At 45.9% G+C, this 12,927-nt stretch overlaps 1 long non-coding RNA gene across 1 annotated transcript; it reads left to right on the plus strand.

Moving 5' to 3' along the window:
• Window positions 1-218: 218 nt before the first annotated feature.
• On the plus strand, window positions 219-10,172 carry LOC144369110 (uncharacterized). The gene is made up of 3 exons (XR_013428562.1): window positions 219-570; window positions 3,024-5,479; window positions 7,053-10,172. It is a non-coding gene; the product is annotated as an uncharacterized LOC144369110 (long non-coding RNA).
• Window positions 10,173-12,927: the final 2,755 nt, after the last annotated feature.

Genomic DNA, 12,927 nt, shown 5'->3' on the forward strand with positions numbered 1-12,927 from the left:
TCCAGGAGCTCTGGTTCCCCTAGTAGGGAATGGCATTTAGAGATCTGAATCTGGGTGCTGGGTGCTCACTGCTGTGGGGTAGGTATTGCTTCTGGATTTTTTTCATGAGCAGAAGTAGCTCATGCAAGTCAGTGAAAAATAAACAGTGAAGTCATACTATTTCCAACTCAAATTAAAGATAAATCCAGAACTGGCTGGACTTTCTCTGTGGAGTCAGGACCAGAACCATCACAGTTCACAGCCTAATTGTTTCCAAAAACGGAGTGCTTGGGAACCCTTGATGCTAGCCTGCCTGCTGGGAACTTTAAGGAGCAAAGCATGTATTCCCAGCAGGAGGCCACTTGTGCCTGTGGGCCTCATGGAGGCCAGAGTGAGTCCATCAGAGTCCACTTGTGGGAAGGCTCTCATCCTGGGGAGAAGAAGAGGCTGTTGTATCAGGGGTGATCTCATAATGAAGCCATGGCTGTTTGGAGACGAGCTCATTCCTGAGGACAACATGGTGGCTGTTTCAGGAATCTGTCCCTTCCCTCTCCCGGAATTCCTGTCTAGCACTTGGCATAAGTGAGAACAGTAAGTAAAAGGCTTACTTACATAAAAACACTGGGGAAGACCAGTTTTCCCATTGCAAATGTTGTCCCTTGTGATGACATGAAGGAAAGCTGTGTTTCCTGGTTCTTTTCCCCACCCAGTACCTTCTATCCCAGCCCAGGGCTGCATGTGGGGTGGGGAGGTGCAGAGGTGCTCATGATCTATAGGAAAAGCCTCTCAAGGTTCCTGGAGAAGAAGGATGGAAGGGTTTGGTCAGGGGCTAAGCTCTGCATAGGCAGGAGCCAGGTAAATCTGAGTAGTAAAATACCTTTACTAGAACCCCAGAAGTACTCTAGCTGGGCAGTACTGGGAATTAGGCAGACATTACGATATCCACATTTTTCTCTCTTCAAACCTCAGTGCAGTGGCCAGATGACCCATAAGATGCCACACTCTCATCTGAAAAGAAGGTCTAGTTGGACAAGCCCCAGGGGTTGGAACTCTTAACATTTTTTTAGTTGTAGTTGGACACAATATCTTTATTTATTTATTTTTATGTGGTGCTGATGATCAAACCTAGCACTCTCACATGGTAGGCGAGTGCTATACCGCTGAGCCACAACCCCAGCCCCCAACTCTTAACATTTTATGGCTCCATGACCTCTACAAATCATACTGAAGTGCCCCTGGAAACAGGCTGCTTCTGACCACAGAACCCTGAGTCCTAAAGGTAGTGTGTAGTGTTTGTGCCCTAAGCCTCCATAAGAGCAGCATCCAGAACGTTTACTGAGGCCCCTCAGGTTAGAGCAGTGTGACATAGGGCATGACTTTGAGTTGCATGAGCCCTGGATAGGGTGCTTGGGAGGCCACCAAGAGCTGTGTGCCCTTGGGCAAGTCAGTCAGCACTCCTGGTCGTTCATCTATGGGTGCAGCTTAAAAGAAACCTGCCCACCAGATCCACATCAAGACCCACTTAGCTGCTACATGAAGGCTCCTCTGTAAATGCCCAGCTGAGGGCCCTGCCTTGCCTCAGGGCCCAGAAGCACCAAAGAGCAAAGCCCAAGGCAACATTATGGCCTTGGGCTTGTACTATCAGGCAGCCCCTAGGGATATCATCCAGATATCAGCCTCTGTGGAGGAGTCCATCCTCAGCACAAGCCCACTGACTTCCTTTGTTCCCGGGGTTCTTACTTCCACCTTTCTCCCCAGGTATTCCCCAGCATTTTTCATGGAGGATCTCGGAGCCTGGCCAAGGGAAGCAGGCCCATCTGCCTGTTGTCCTTTGACCGCTCTTATGCTACTGACCGCCTAGAAGGAGAATTATTAGCAGAATGCTTTTTTGGATATTGCTGTGTAGAGCAGCTGGGTGGGTGGTGGAGTGGGCAACACTTCCCACCAGACTCACCAGCCATAGCAGGGTAGCCATGTCCTCATATAGTTGCTTGGGACACTCCTCTCCTCCAGCAGCTGGCTGATGAGTGCAGTACCCGACCCACACTGAGTCAATCAAAGTCAAATTATCACAATTGGAGATGAGGAAGAAACGAAAGTATTTCTGATGTCGAAAGCTGAGGAATGTGGGGCTGGGAAACTGTGAGCCTCTATTATCTATCTGCTGGGGACTTAGGTCTCCCCAGAGACCAGCCTGATTTAGGGGAGGGGGGACAAGAGAGGGAGAGAGATCCAGAGACAGAGAGTGAGACTGATAGAGTTGAGGCTCCTGGTCTCAGTGTGACCTTCTGACCTTCCCCAAGTATGATGTCCAAGTTTTTCTGGAGTTTTATGAGCCAATATATTTCCATCTTGCTGAAGAGAATTCAAATTGCTTTATAACTGAGAAAGTTCTGGTTAATATGTTAGTTTAGAGAAGCCATATTTGATTTTTCCTCTCTCTCCATATACACTTGTGTACAAATGTGCATCCCCCCACTCACTTTTCTTCTGACTCCTTTAGAGAAATTTACCCTGTTACCCCTTAACACTTCAATTTGCTCCTAAAAACAATAACATTCATTTAAAGACCCATAGTACAATGATCAAAATCAGAAACCAACACTGGCTCAGTGATATTATGTAATCCATCTTGTTTAAATTTCACCAATTGTTCTAACAGTGTAGGACTCCACTATGCAGCAGGGTTGAGAATCAGAGTCTGAGCCAATGTCTCAGCCCTGGCTACCCAATAGAATCACTGGGGATGAAGAAGAACTTTTAAAAAAATTCAGATGTCTAGGACCTATCTCTAGAAATTAGATTTACTGGTTGGGGTATATGGGTTTTGCCACTTACTGAGCATTTAAAAAAAAATTGCAGGCTACTCTGATGCATGGTTGATGCAGAAACAAACCCAAGTTCTTAGCCAATTATGGTTTTTTTTCTTCCCTTGTTGGTCAGTGATTAATTTGAGGTGGGTAATCTAGGTTGAATAGTGTTACCGAAAAAAGTTAACGTCAACGTGGAATTTCAGAATGTGGCCTAAAAATTTGGAAATACAGTTTTACAGATGTGATTAACTTGAAGTTGGACTGGTGTACATCTTAGAAGAAGGAGACTTAAAGACACACAGACCGCAGGGACGAGGGCCTGTAAAGATGGAGAGAGAGATCAGAGAGATGAGCTAACGCCAAGGAATGGCCAAGATTGCCAGGAGCCACCAGAATCTGGGCAGAGGTGAGAAGGTTCTTCCCTGGAATCAAAGCACTGCTGACACTTTCTTTTCAGACTTCTGGCCTCCATGTCCTTGAGAGAATAGATTTCTGCCTTTTACCGCAACTGGTTTGTGCTCATTTGTATGGCAACCCTACAAAACTAACCCAGTGGCCATGGGAACTAGATAAGCCAAGGCAACCTGAGGGTTTCTACTGAATCATTTATTTGACCACTTTTACTTGCTATTATTATTACAAAACATTCACAGGACAGGTGGTAGTCTTAGGACACACTGATTCTTCTAGTATCTCTGGATAGGCCAGAATAAGCTTCTTGCTTCGGGGTGCCCTTTATCAGCTAGTGGGGGATCTGACCCATTCTCTTGTACTTTGATGTAGCAGCCTGTGATCCTTTAGATGGGGGTTGCTCAGATAGACAGGGCCTGGGAGTGAAGAGGTGGCTTGCTGGGCATCCCTGAAGTCCATCAACAAGGGTTGATGTCAGACATTTGATTCTATTCTTACCACAGGGGCAAGTGTGTAGAGTTTGAGAGTCTTAAGGTGTTTTTTTTTTAATATTTTTTAGTTGTAGATGGACACAATACCTTTATTTACTTCTCTTTATATGGTGCTGAGGATCCAACCCAGGGCCTCACACATGCTAGGCAGCTCTATCCTTGAACTCACAACCCCAGCCCCAGGGTCTTGAGTTTTAATTGGTCTTTATTGCCACAAATATGCTTCTGAGGTTTAATCTTTGTTGCTAGTAGTTGGGAAACAGTTGCCTCTTCCAATCCTGAAAATCCCTGCACTTTCCATTCCTGCTTGCAAACTGACGATGTCTCTTCTAAGCTGGTGACAAAGCTTATAATGCCTTGTCAGACACAGCCAATGGCAATATTCACCTTGTGCTTTCAGTGTCTCCTGGAGCCATGAGCTCTTTAGCCATGAGTGGTGACAGTTTTGTTAAATGTCAAATATAATATGAAGCTCCTTCCATCCCAGGTTCAAAGCCAGTGTTTTGGAACCTGGTAATATGTTGGTTTATATGGCAAAAGTGATGTTGCTGGTCTTAAGGACGTTGAGACAGGAAGGCTATCTTGGATTACCTGGGTGGGACCAATGTAAATGGGTCCTTATCAGAGGGAGGCAGGAAGATCAGAGTCAAAAGAAGATGGACCATGCAGGCAAAGGTTGAAGTGATGCATATTAAAGACAAGAAGGGTCCTGGAGCCAAGAATGCAGACAGCCTCTAGAAGCAGGAGAAGACATGGAAACTGATTTCCCTGTGAAGCTCCCAGAGGGTGACCAGCCCTGCTAACACCTTGATTTGAATAGCCTTGGAAGACCCATTTTGAACTTCTGGCCTCCAGAACTGCCAGAGAATATACTTGTGTTGTCTGAAGGAAATTGGTTTGTGGTAATTTGTTAAAGCAGCCAAAGCAAACTCATACAGATGGCATCCCCTAACCTAAGGACAGCAGACCACACCCACAGTGGTCATCTGGCCAGCAAACTAGTGTTTAGAAGAAGGGGAACAGCTAATGTTTCCTGTGTATTTAAATGCAGAGTCAATAAAGCATATGAGAGTCAGAAGATAGGAAGGAACGTTTTCCACTTAAGTTAGAACTTATTTGTCACTGGCCATGACAACGACAGAAAGGGAGGTTTCTGGGAGAGGAGGTGAGCATTCCAGTTGCAGCCCCCAGCTCCTGGATGGTGGTCCTGTCGCCTTGGGTCCCCTCCTAATCATGGAAACATAATACCCGGCTGGTGGTGGCAAGGATTGGAGCCATGGTGCAGCTGAGCTGGGCCCAGAGCCATGGATCTTGGGAGCCATTCATTGGGGGAGATGGCTCAGACCAGCACCCCTCCTAAGACTCACATATTGTTTCTTGTGACCTACAAACCTGGAGGGACAACTGACCAGCCCAGCACAAGGGGATAGAGAGCAATGCAGGAGCACCTAGGAAAGTTCTTTGTTTTGCACCCAAGGAGGGGCTCCGCGAAGGGCGATGAGGGGAGGGAGGGAACAGTCGTCGGGTATGCGGGTGAGCAGCGGGAGGACAAGTGCACGGGCGGAGAGGGGCATGGTGAGGTGAGACGCAGAGGGCGTGCCCTCCAGTTCCCACACCCGGGAGCTCCTAGGAAGCCCAGAGCCAGACGCCAGCGGGCGGGATGGAGCCGGCACAGGACCTGGGACTCGGGGACTCCTCTCTGCACCGCTACCTGGATGGCGAGTTCTGGAGCCTCAAGAACGAGCTGCGCAGGCTTCTGGGCGGCTGCCTGCTCTTCCGGCACAGGTACTGCCCGTGATCTCAGCCCCTGTGATCGCAGCCCCTGTCAGTGCCGTGTCCCCTCAGTCCCCAGGGCGTCCCAGTGGGAAGTTCCGCGCGAGGGCGGCGTGAAGTGTGCCTGTGAGGAGAGACAGACCTGATCGTCACCTCTGCAGATGAGGGGCTTCCCTTCCCCACGTGTCAGGGAAGAGTGGGGGCGAAAGGTGGGCGCCGCGTGCCACAGCGCTCCGCTGAGTGGAGGGAAGGATTGGCCTAAAGGATTCTAAACCTGCTTCTGAGTCCCCACCCCGCGTGTCCTACCCCTGGTGAGCACAGGGGTAAGAAAATGAGATGGTGTGGGCCGCAGGGATGGACTGACCCTGCCAGGGCATGCCTTGGGTCAAGGGCTGAGGACTCCCAGTGCCCCCTGGAGTACTGTGTGCAGAGTGGGCAGCTGGACAGCAGCAGGTGTACTCTGGTTTTAAGGTTAGGTTCTACAATGTCATTTGATGCCATCACAGCCCCGAGAGGTGGGCAGGAAGTTTGGTGCAATTCATTTTGGGTGGAGAAAATGGCTCAGTTACTGGCAAGTTCTGGTCTGGACCAGAACTCTGCACTGCCTCCTGTGGGCTCTATTTTCTCCTGAGTCCTATGGGGCAGGGGGCTGGCTCCTTTCAGGGGTCTGAAAAGACCAGCTAGAGCCATTTCAGAGTTTTAGCATAACAAATGGCACTATGAGGGTGAAGAGTGAAACTAGGGGTGGAAATGGAGCGAATTATATTCCACGCACGTAGGAATATGTGAAATGCACGCTACTGGGCAGCTCTAACTGACCCAAACTGGACAGGTCGCTGTGTTGGCTGAGTGGCTCATGGCCAGTTAGCCCATGTACAGGTTCTCTCTTAAGTGAAAGGGTAAAGTTTCTAAGCTGGAAAGCTTGAATTAAAATGTAAAAGATTAGGTATTATTAAGTTCCTCTGTTACACCCAGAACCTGAAATTCCTGAGATAGTTAAAACAACACCCTACTGGCCATTTAGCCTAGGGCCCTGTGCAGTTAGTCACAGGGCTGGAACCAATCAGTTTGAATGTGTACCCTGCTTAGGAGTACCCCCCCACCTGTTCCCGCCAATGAATGTGCTAATCACGTCTCAATTATCCTGGCCTCTTGATGATTTGTTCTGATGTATGCAAAGCCCCCCCCCACCCCACCCCCCCTTCCATCCCCAAAAAGCATACTTAAGCTCTGCTTGACCTCTGCTCTGGGCTCTGGGCCCTTCTCCCTTCCTGAGTGAGCCTTGAGCCTCAGTGCGCTGAATTAGGATCCTCTTCAATAAACTCCCTCCTGCCCATTGCACGAAGCTGGTCTCTTGTGGTCTCTTTCTCCAACGATTCACCGGATCCTTACATTAGAAAGTGCTGGGCTGAGAGGGAAGGAGATGGCTTCAGTACAAGTCAACATGTCCCTGGAGAGGAATATGTGTTCCTGCATGAGGGTCACCCAGAAGGAAGGTGGGAGTTTCAGGGAGTTGAAAGTGGGAGGTGTGGGGTGAGTATGTCCTTGAGGGTCTCCCCACACATAGTTTTTTTTTTTTTTTCAGAGTCGAAATTAGAAGTTTATTAAAGGACAGCAGAAAAGACTTCTCCCTGAGGAAGAAGGGGACCCAAGAGGTGGAATCCATGGAAGTGCAGTTGTTTCCCCTTTTTATAGTTTTGGTGATGGAATGTAGGTGGGAAGGGTTAGGACACAGGTGGGCCAAATGGGCAGGAAGGACTTTTGGGATGGGCTTATTACTTCTCTGGGATGGGCTATCTCCAAATCTGTTGGGGGCTGTTCATTAACGTTTCTTTGAGGTGGACTTTGGCCTAGGGCCTTTCTGGGACTTCATTAACATTCCATGAGTTGTCCTGTTTTCCCTGAGTCATTCTCAGCATGGCCTCCATTTTAGATTTCACTCCGTATTAGACCCAATTTACCTAACTACACTGACTACCTAACTTTAAATCTGGCTTCATTCCCCCCTCTAATTTGGGAACTCCTTACTGCTGTAAGGAAGGGGGGCGAAGAAGATCTTTCTGGCTTCTTCAGGCTGAAAAGGGACGATGTGTTGGGCAAGCAGTTTGGAGTCCCCTTTAAAAATCGGGTCTATCGAGTGGTCCATGATAGGCTGGAGGGCCATTTGAGTGATGGGTGGTCTATAAGAGAAACAAGAATTCATTAGTACTGGAACCATATTGATGTAGCAATAAATCCCATAGCACAGGAATATGCCAATGAGTATGATGGCAAAGACAAAGACTAACAATGTTTACCACCAGGAAGTACCAAGAACCAGGAGCTAAGATATTGTTTCCATGACAAGGTTGCTGAGGACATGGCTTCTATCTGAGCATGTAAATCTTTAAGGATATTTGTCACATTGCCAGAAATGTCAGGGATGTAAACACAACATTTAACTTTTAGGGTTACAGATGTCCTTCCCTTAAGGTACAGTTTAATAATTTAATATCATCTGATCTTGCAAAATCCTTTTACTAGTATGACCTGTGTCTAATAGAGAAATCTTTAATTCTGTTACTTAGGGCTGGATAACCATACTAGCAAACATTAAGCCTACCTGTGTTGGTTAGAAATAAAGACCTTAAGCTAAAAACTACTCTGGCAGTTCCTTTTGATAATTATCAGGCATTCCTGTCTGAGAATCTCTTTTGTAGCCTCCAGTTTACTTATTTATGGAAGTTACATTTAACTATTATTATTAAAATGTACAGGAACAGCTGTGTTTTGGCTTTGACTGTCTTTGCTAAGTGTTTAAGATGAAGCAAGTCAAACTGACTTTTGTTTCCATCTATTGTTAACAGTCAGCTGAGTTACCCTGGGAGTCCTTGGGAACTTCACAGCAGCTTCTCAGTTCTGCTAGTGCCATTTGCACTAGGATGGGTCCAGGCCTTGCTTGACCATGTGGCTTCCCTCGGAAGCATCAGGGATGTCTCCCTTCTTTGATGACCCTCCTCTTCACAGCAAATGCACTGATTGGCTTTCTGTCCTCCACTGGTCTCATTAATCTCCCTGATCAGGAGGTTATGTGGCCTAGAGTTGCAGAGCTCTTTGGAGAAGTCCCCTATTTTCTGATTCAGACTGACTCAGAGGGCAAGAGCCAAATATTGGTTTTCTTGGCCCTTTTGATTTAACTTTAATTTTAAAACTTAATCTTAAACATCTAGCAAATAAGTTAACAGCCTTATATTAAGGGTACTGTGCTTTAGTACCTATCTCTCTATCCTGTAGGTGATGACTTATTATAACTTATTATCTTAAATTAACCCAGGTTGTGTGTTCTTAAATCAGTACCTCTGCAAAACATTAACAGGCAATCTTTAAGCCATTTATGAGAAAACTACAAAACAAAACTAACTAGGGTAAAAACATTTATCTGCCTTAGGTCTTGAAGGGGGAAGGGAGTATGTACTTTGATCAGCCCAAATTTTTCTCTTGATTCTTTTTCCTGAGTGAGTCCAAGATTTTTTCTCTTTATGGCAGATATCATAGCTAAGTCTACTTTACACTGTTGGCATAATTTAGGATTTTCCCTTAGAGCAAAGAAAATCTGAACATACAGCACCTCACACCATTTCCTTTTTTGTAAATTTTATCAAACTGTAAAATTGTATTAAAATTGATATTTTCCTCTGGTGGCCAGGTTTCTCCATCAGAGAGTTTGTATTGAGGCCAGGCCAAGAAAATGAGTCGCCTTTTCTTGAGCGTCGGAGGTTCAGATTTATCCCAATTTTTCAATACGCAGGCTAGTGGTCCACCTGGCATATTGGAGAGAGAGAAGCTCCCGTCTGAGTGAGAAGAAAACAGGATTCAGGCGCCCCCGCCTGAAGGGGGCTCAAGAGAAAGGAACCTTAAGAATCGTCTGAGAGTAGCCCAGACCAGAATTCCGCGGTTGTTCCAAACTCCTTCCTCCACCTCCACGCATCCGAGGCAGACCGGGATTCAGGACACTGTGTACTCACACCAATTGCTCTCCGGGCCCAGACAGAAAAGTTGGAAGCGGCTTTGGCAGAACCCAACATGCCTGCTCTGTATTGAACAGGTGATTGAGAGCTGCCTAGGCCGAGAAACCTCTCACCCAAGTCTTGAAGAGTGGCGGCTGCACTAGTTGCGTTTAAGTAGCCGTCGGGTGCCCACCTTACCCTCCAGAAAGAAAGAGAAAGATGCACCTCAAACAGACATGGGGTGCGTACACTTACCTTGGTGTAGAATCTCGGTCTGGGACCTCCAATATGTTACTGCTGTTGACCGGTGACGAGTCCTTGCTTCCCTGATGTTGAAGAATAACACCAAAGAAGCACGCTGAGGCAAGGTCAGAGTAGAAATTAGAAGTTTATTAAAGGACAGCAGAAAAGACTTCTCCCGGAGGAAGAAGGGGACCCAAGAGGTGGAATCCCCCCACACATAGATTTTAAAGTTATGGTTCTCAAAGTGCGTTGCTAGTTTCCACCGGGTACACAAGACCCTTTAAGAAGGTTCACCAAATTCAAAGTTATTTTTACATTTGTTACTGGCTTTTTTCAGATTCATTCTTTAACTATTGTACAGTGGCAGCTTCCAGAGACTACATGATGTATAGTTTTCCAGCAAATTAAACACAGGAGCAGAGACTGAGACCCCAACTGCCTCTGTTAAGACAGACATTAAAGGGAAATATATCTTATTTTTGTTTTGCTTTGGAAAATAGTTATTTTCAGACACACTTAATGGACCTATTGTTACTTACAAATGATTTAAATATTTGAAAAACTTTGTAATGATTTCGAAGCTCTTTGGGGACTAAATTTGAAGGGTGTGAAAGCCCTCTCTGCCTATCTGCTTCTACACTCCTTAATGTGTTCCTGGGCTATTGCCTCTTTGCCCTTTCAATTTAAATAACTGCAGTTTAAAATATGGGACAGAAGTCAAAGATCCAAGATACTGATTTTGGCCAAGTAGAAGGCACTTCCTAGTGACCTATACCACCTCAGTGCAGGGACCCAGAGAAAGCCAGCCCAGCATGCAGAGCCTGGTTGTTGAGCCTGTGTGACTACCACTGGCCACTGGGGGATCTCCCCCTCACTGGGCTTGGCTGCTGGGTTTGGCTCTGTGGTAGAGCACTTGCCTAACCTGCAGGAGACAGAGGGTTCCATTCCCCCGCACCTCAGAATGAGGAGAGTATCTGTCTTGATAGGTCGTCTTGAGCGTAGACGAGGAACTGTTGAGGAGACACACTGGCTGCATATGATAAGGGAAAAAAAGGAAAAAGGAAAAAGACATCTTTTACCTTAACAAACACTTTGCCATTCTTTCTATGTCTTGTTTACTTACTTCATGATTTCAGAGTTGTAGTAATAGCATAGACATTTCATATTCTTTTTTCCCCAAATGGTTAAAGATTCTGATATCTATTTGATATCAGAAAAACTTTGTCATGAAAGTTTGAAAGTTCACATTGTACCTCAGGTTCCTCTCCAGATTAGAAGATAGTGATCTTACCTCTGGATGTATTAACATCCTGCTAATGTAAATGTCCACAGAAGGCCAGAAATAAACTGGACCACTCCCCAGACTAGGGAAGGCCTTCTGTGGTTAGTCCCCCCATGCCCCAACGGGCCTTTGAAGTTAAGAGGGTGTTGGGGTGTGGTGTGGCGGTGTGTATATAGTGGAAATCTTGAACAGGGTCAGCCACTCTCAGGACATGAGAGCCCAGGAAACAGTTTCCTTCCCAAAGAAAAGAGGTGGTGAAATTTCTTTTGCATACCTGCCCTCCTTCCTTCCAGCAAGGGTTTGTTCCTAGGTTCCTCCCAGAAACTCTGTGATCACAGCCCAGGCCCCCCTCTTGGGATTGTTCTCCCCTTTCTCAAAGATTAGCTTACCCTCAGTTTTTTTCTGTTAGCGTGTCCCCCAGACTCTGGGACTGTCCCAGCTTGCTGAGGGCCATCCTACCCTATAATGCATACAGTGAGAGTGTTCTATTTGCCCCAACAACAGGAGGATTTTGGATAACTTAAGGCTTGCTATGGATGTGGTTTCTCTCCCCATGGACTTATGTATTGGAAGCTCAGTTCCTAGCTGAGAGGTGGTGGGGTCTTAAAGAATACTTGAAAAACTTTGTTATGATTTTCAATGGGATAGATATCAATAGGTATAACACACCAACTAAAAGCTCTTTGGGGACCTAGTGGGCGGTCACAAGACTGGCCCCTTCCCATTCTCTGATTTCCTTCTTTCCATGGGATCTCTTCTCCCATTGTGACACCATCCACCATGAGATCTTCTCCAGACCTGAGCAGAAGCCCATGCCAGGCCTTGAGTTCCAGAACTATGAGCCAAATCTCTTTTCTTTTACAAAGTTCCCAGCTTCAGTGATTTCATTATAGTAACAGAAAATGGCCTGATACAATGCTCCCATCAGGATTTGTAGGGAATATGAAAGCCAACATCACAAGATTGGCTTTTTGAAACATTTTTTACCTTTTTTGTTGAACAGAAGTTCTCATAAGGCTGGTGAGTGGGCATGCTCGGGTATGGGCATGCTTGGGTACAGGCATGCTCATATATGGGAGTGGTACACATACCTCAGTGGAACAACTTAAAGAGCTCCTTTAATGTTTCCCTTCCCTGAGATCTTTCCATGCCCTTCCTCAAGATTCCCCTCCCCTTCTCCTGGCAGCTCCCTCTCCCCTTCTTTCTCCTCATTCCCTTCTCTTTCCTTCCCAAGAGCATTTGAACTTATCTTTTAACTTTTCCTGTTTAGTTTATTCCTTTAGTCTTATTTATCCATGCAAGTGTTTCATGAACACATTCTCACTATGAAGAGTCAAATAACAGGGAAAATTTGAAAGTTTCCTAAAATGTTCCCTCCTCCAACTCTTTTTTTTTGTTGTTGTTCTTGTGGTGATGGTAAAATACACATAACTTAAAATTTACCATCTTCACCATTTTTAAGGGCACAGTTCAGTGGCATTAAGTACATTCATAGTGCTGGGCAGCCATCACCACCATCTCCAGGACTTCCCAAATGGAAGCTCTGTACCATGAAACAAGGGCTTCCTGTTGCCTCTTTCCCAGCCCCTGGCAACTGTAATATTACTTTCTTTCTTTCTGAATCTGACCATTCTAGGTCCCTCCTCTCTAGGAATCATACAGAACTTGTCCATTTGTAGAAGGTTTGCTTTACTTTCCATAATGTCCTCAAGTTTCATCCATATTGTAGCATGTCAGAAATCCTCCCTCTTTGAGGCCAAATAATATTCCATTGTGTGTACATGTCTCATTTTGCTTGTGTGTTCATCTATTGGTAGATATTTGGTTCCCAAACCACTTCTAATCCATTTGCATATTTGTAGGAACTTTTTAACTTCTTTTTCTATAAGTTCTGATACACATGTGGACATTATTTTGTTATACTAAACAGGGTCTTACTATGTGTCCTT

The sequence above is a fragment of the Ictidomys tridecemlineatus genome, chromosome 12 (genome assembly GCF_052094955.1).
Source record: "Ictidomys tridecemlineatus isolate mIctTri1 chromosome 12, mIctTri1.hap1, whole genome shotgun sequence".
Lineage (NCBI taxonomy): Eukaryota > Metazoa > Chordata > Mammalia > Rodentia > Sciuridae > Ictidomys > Ictidomys tridecemlineatus.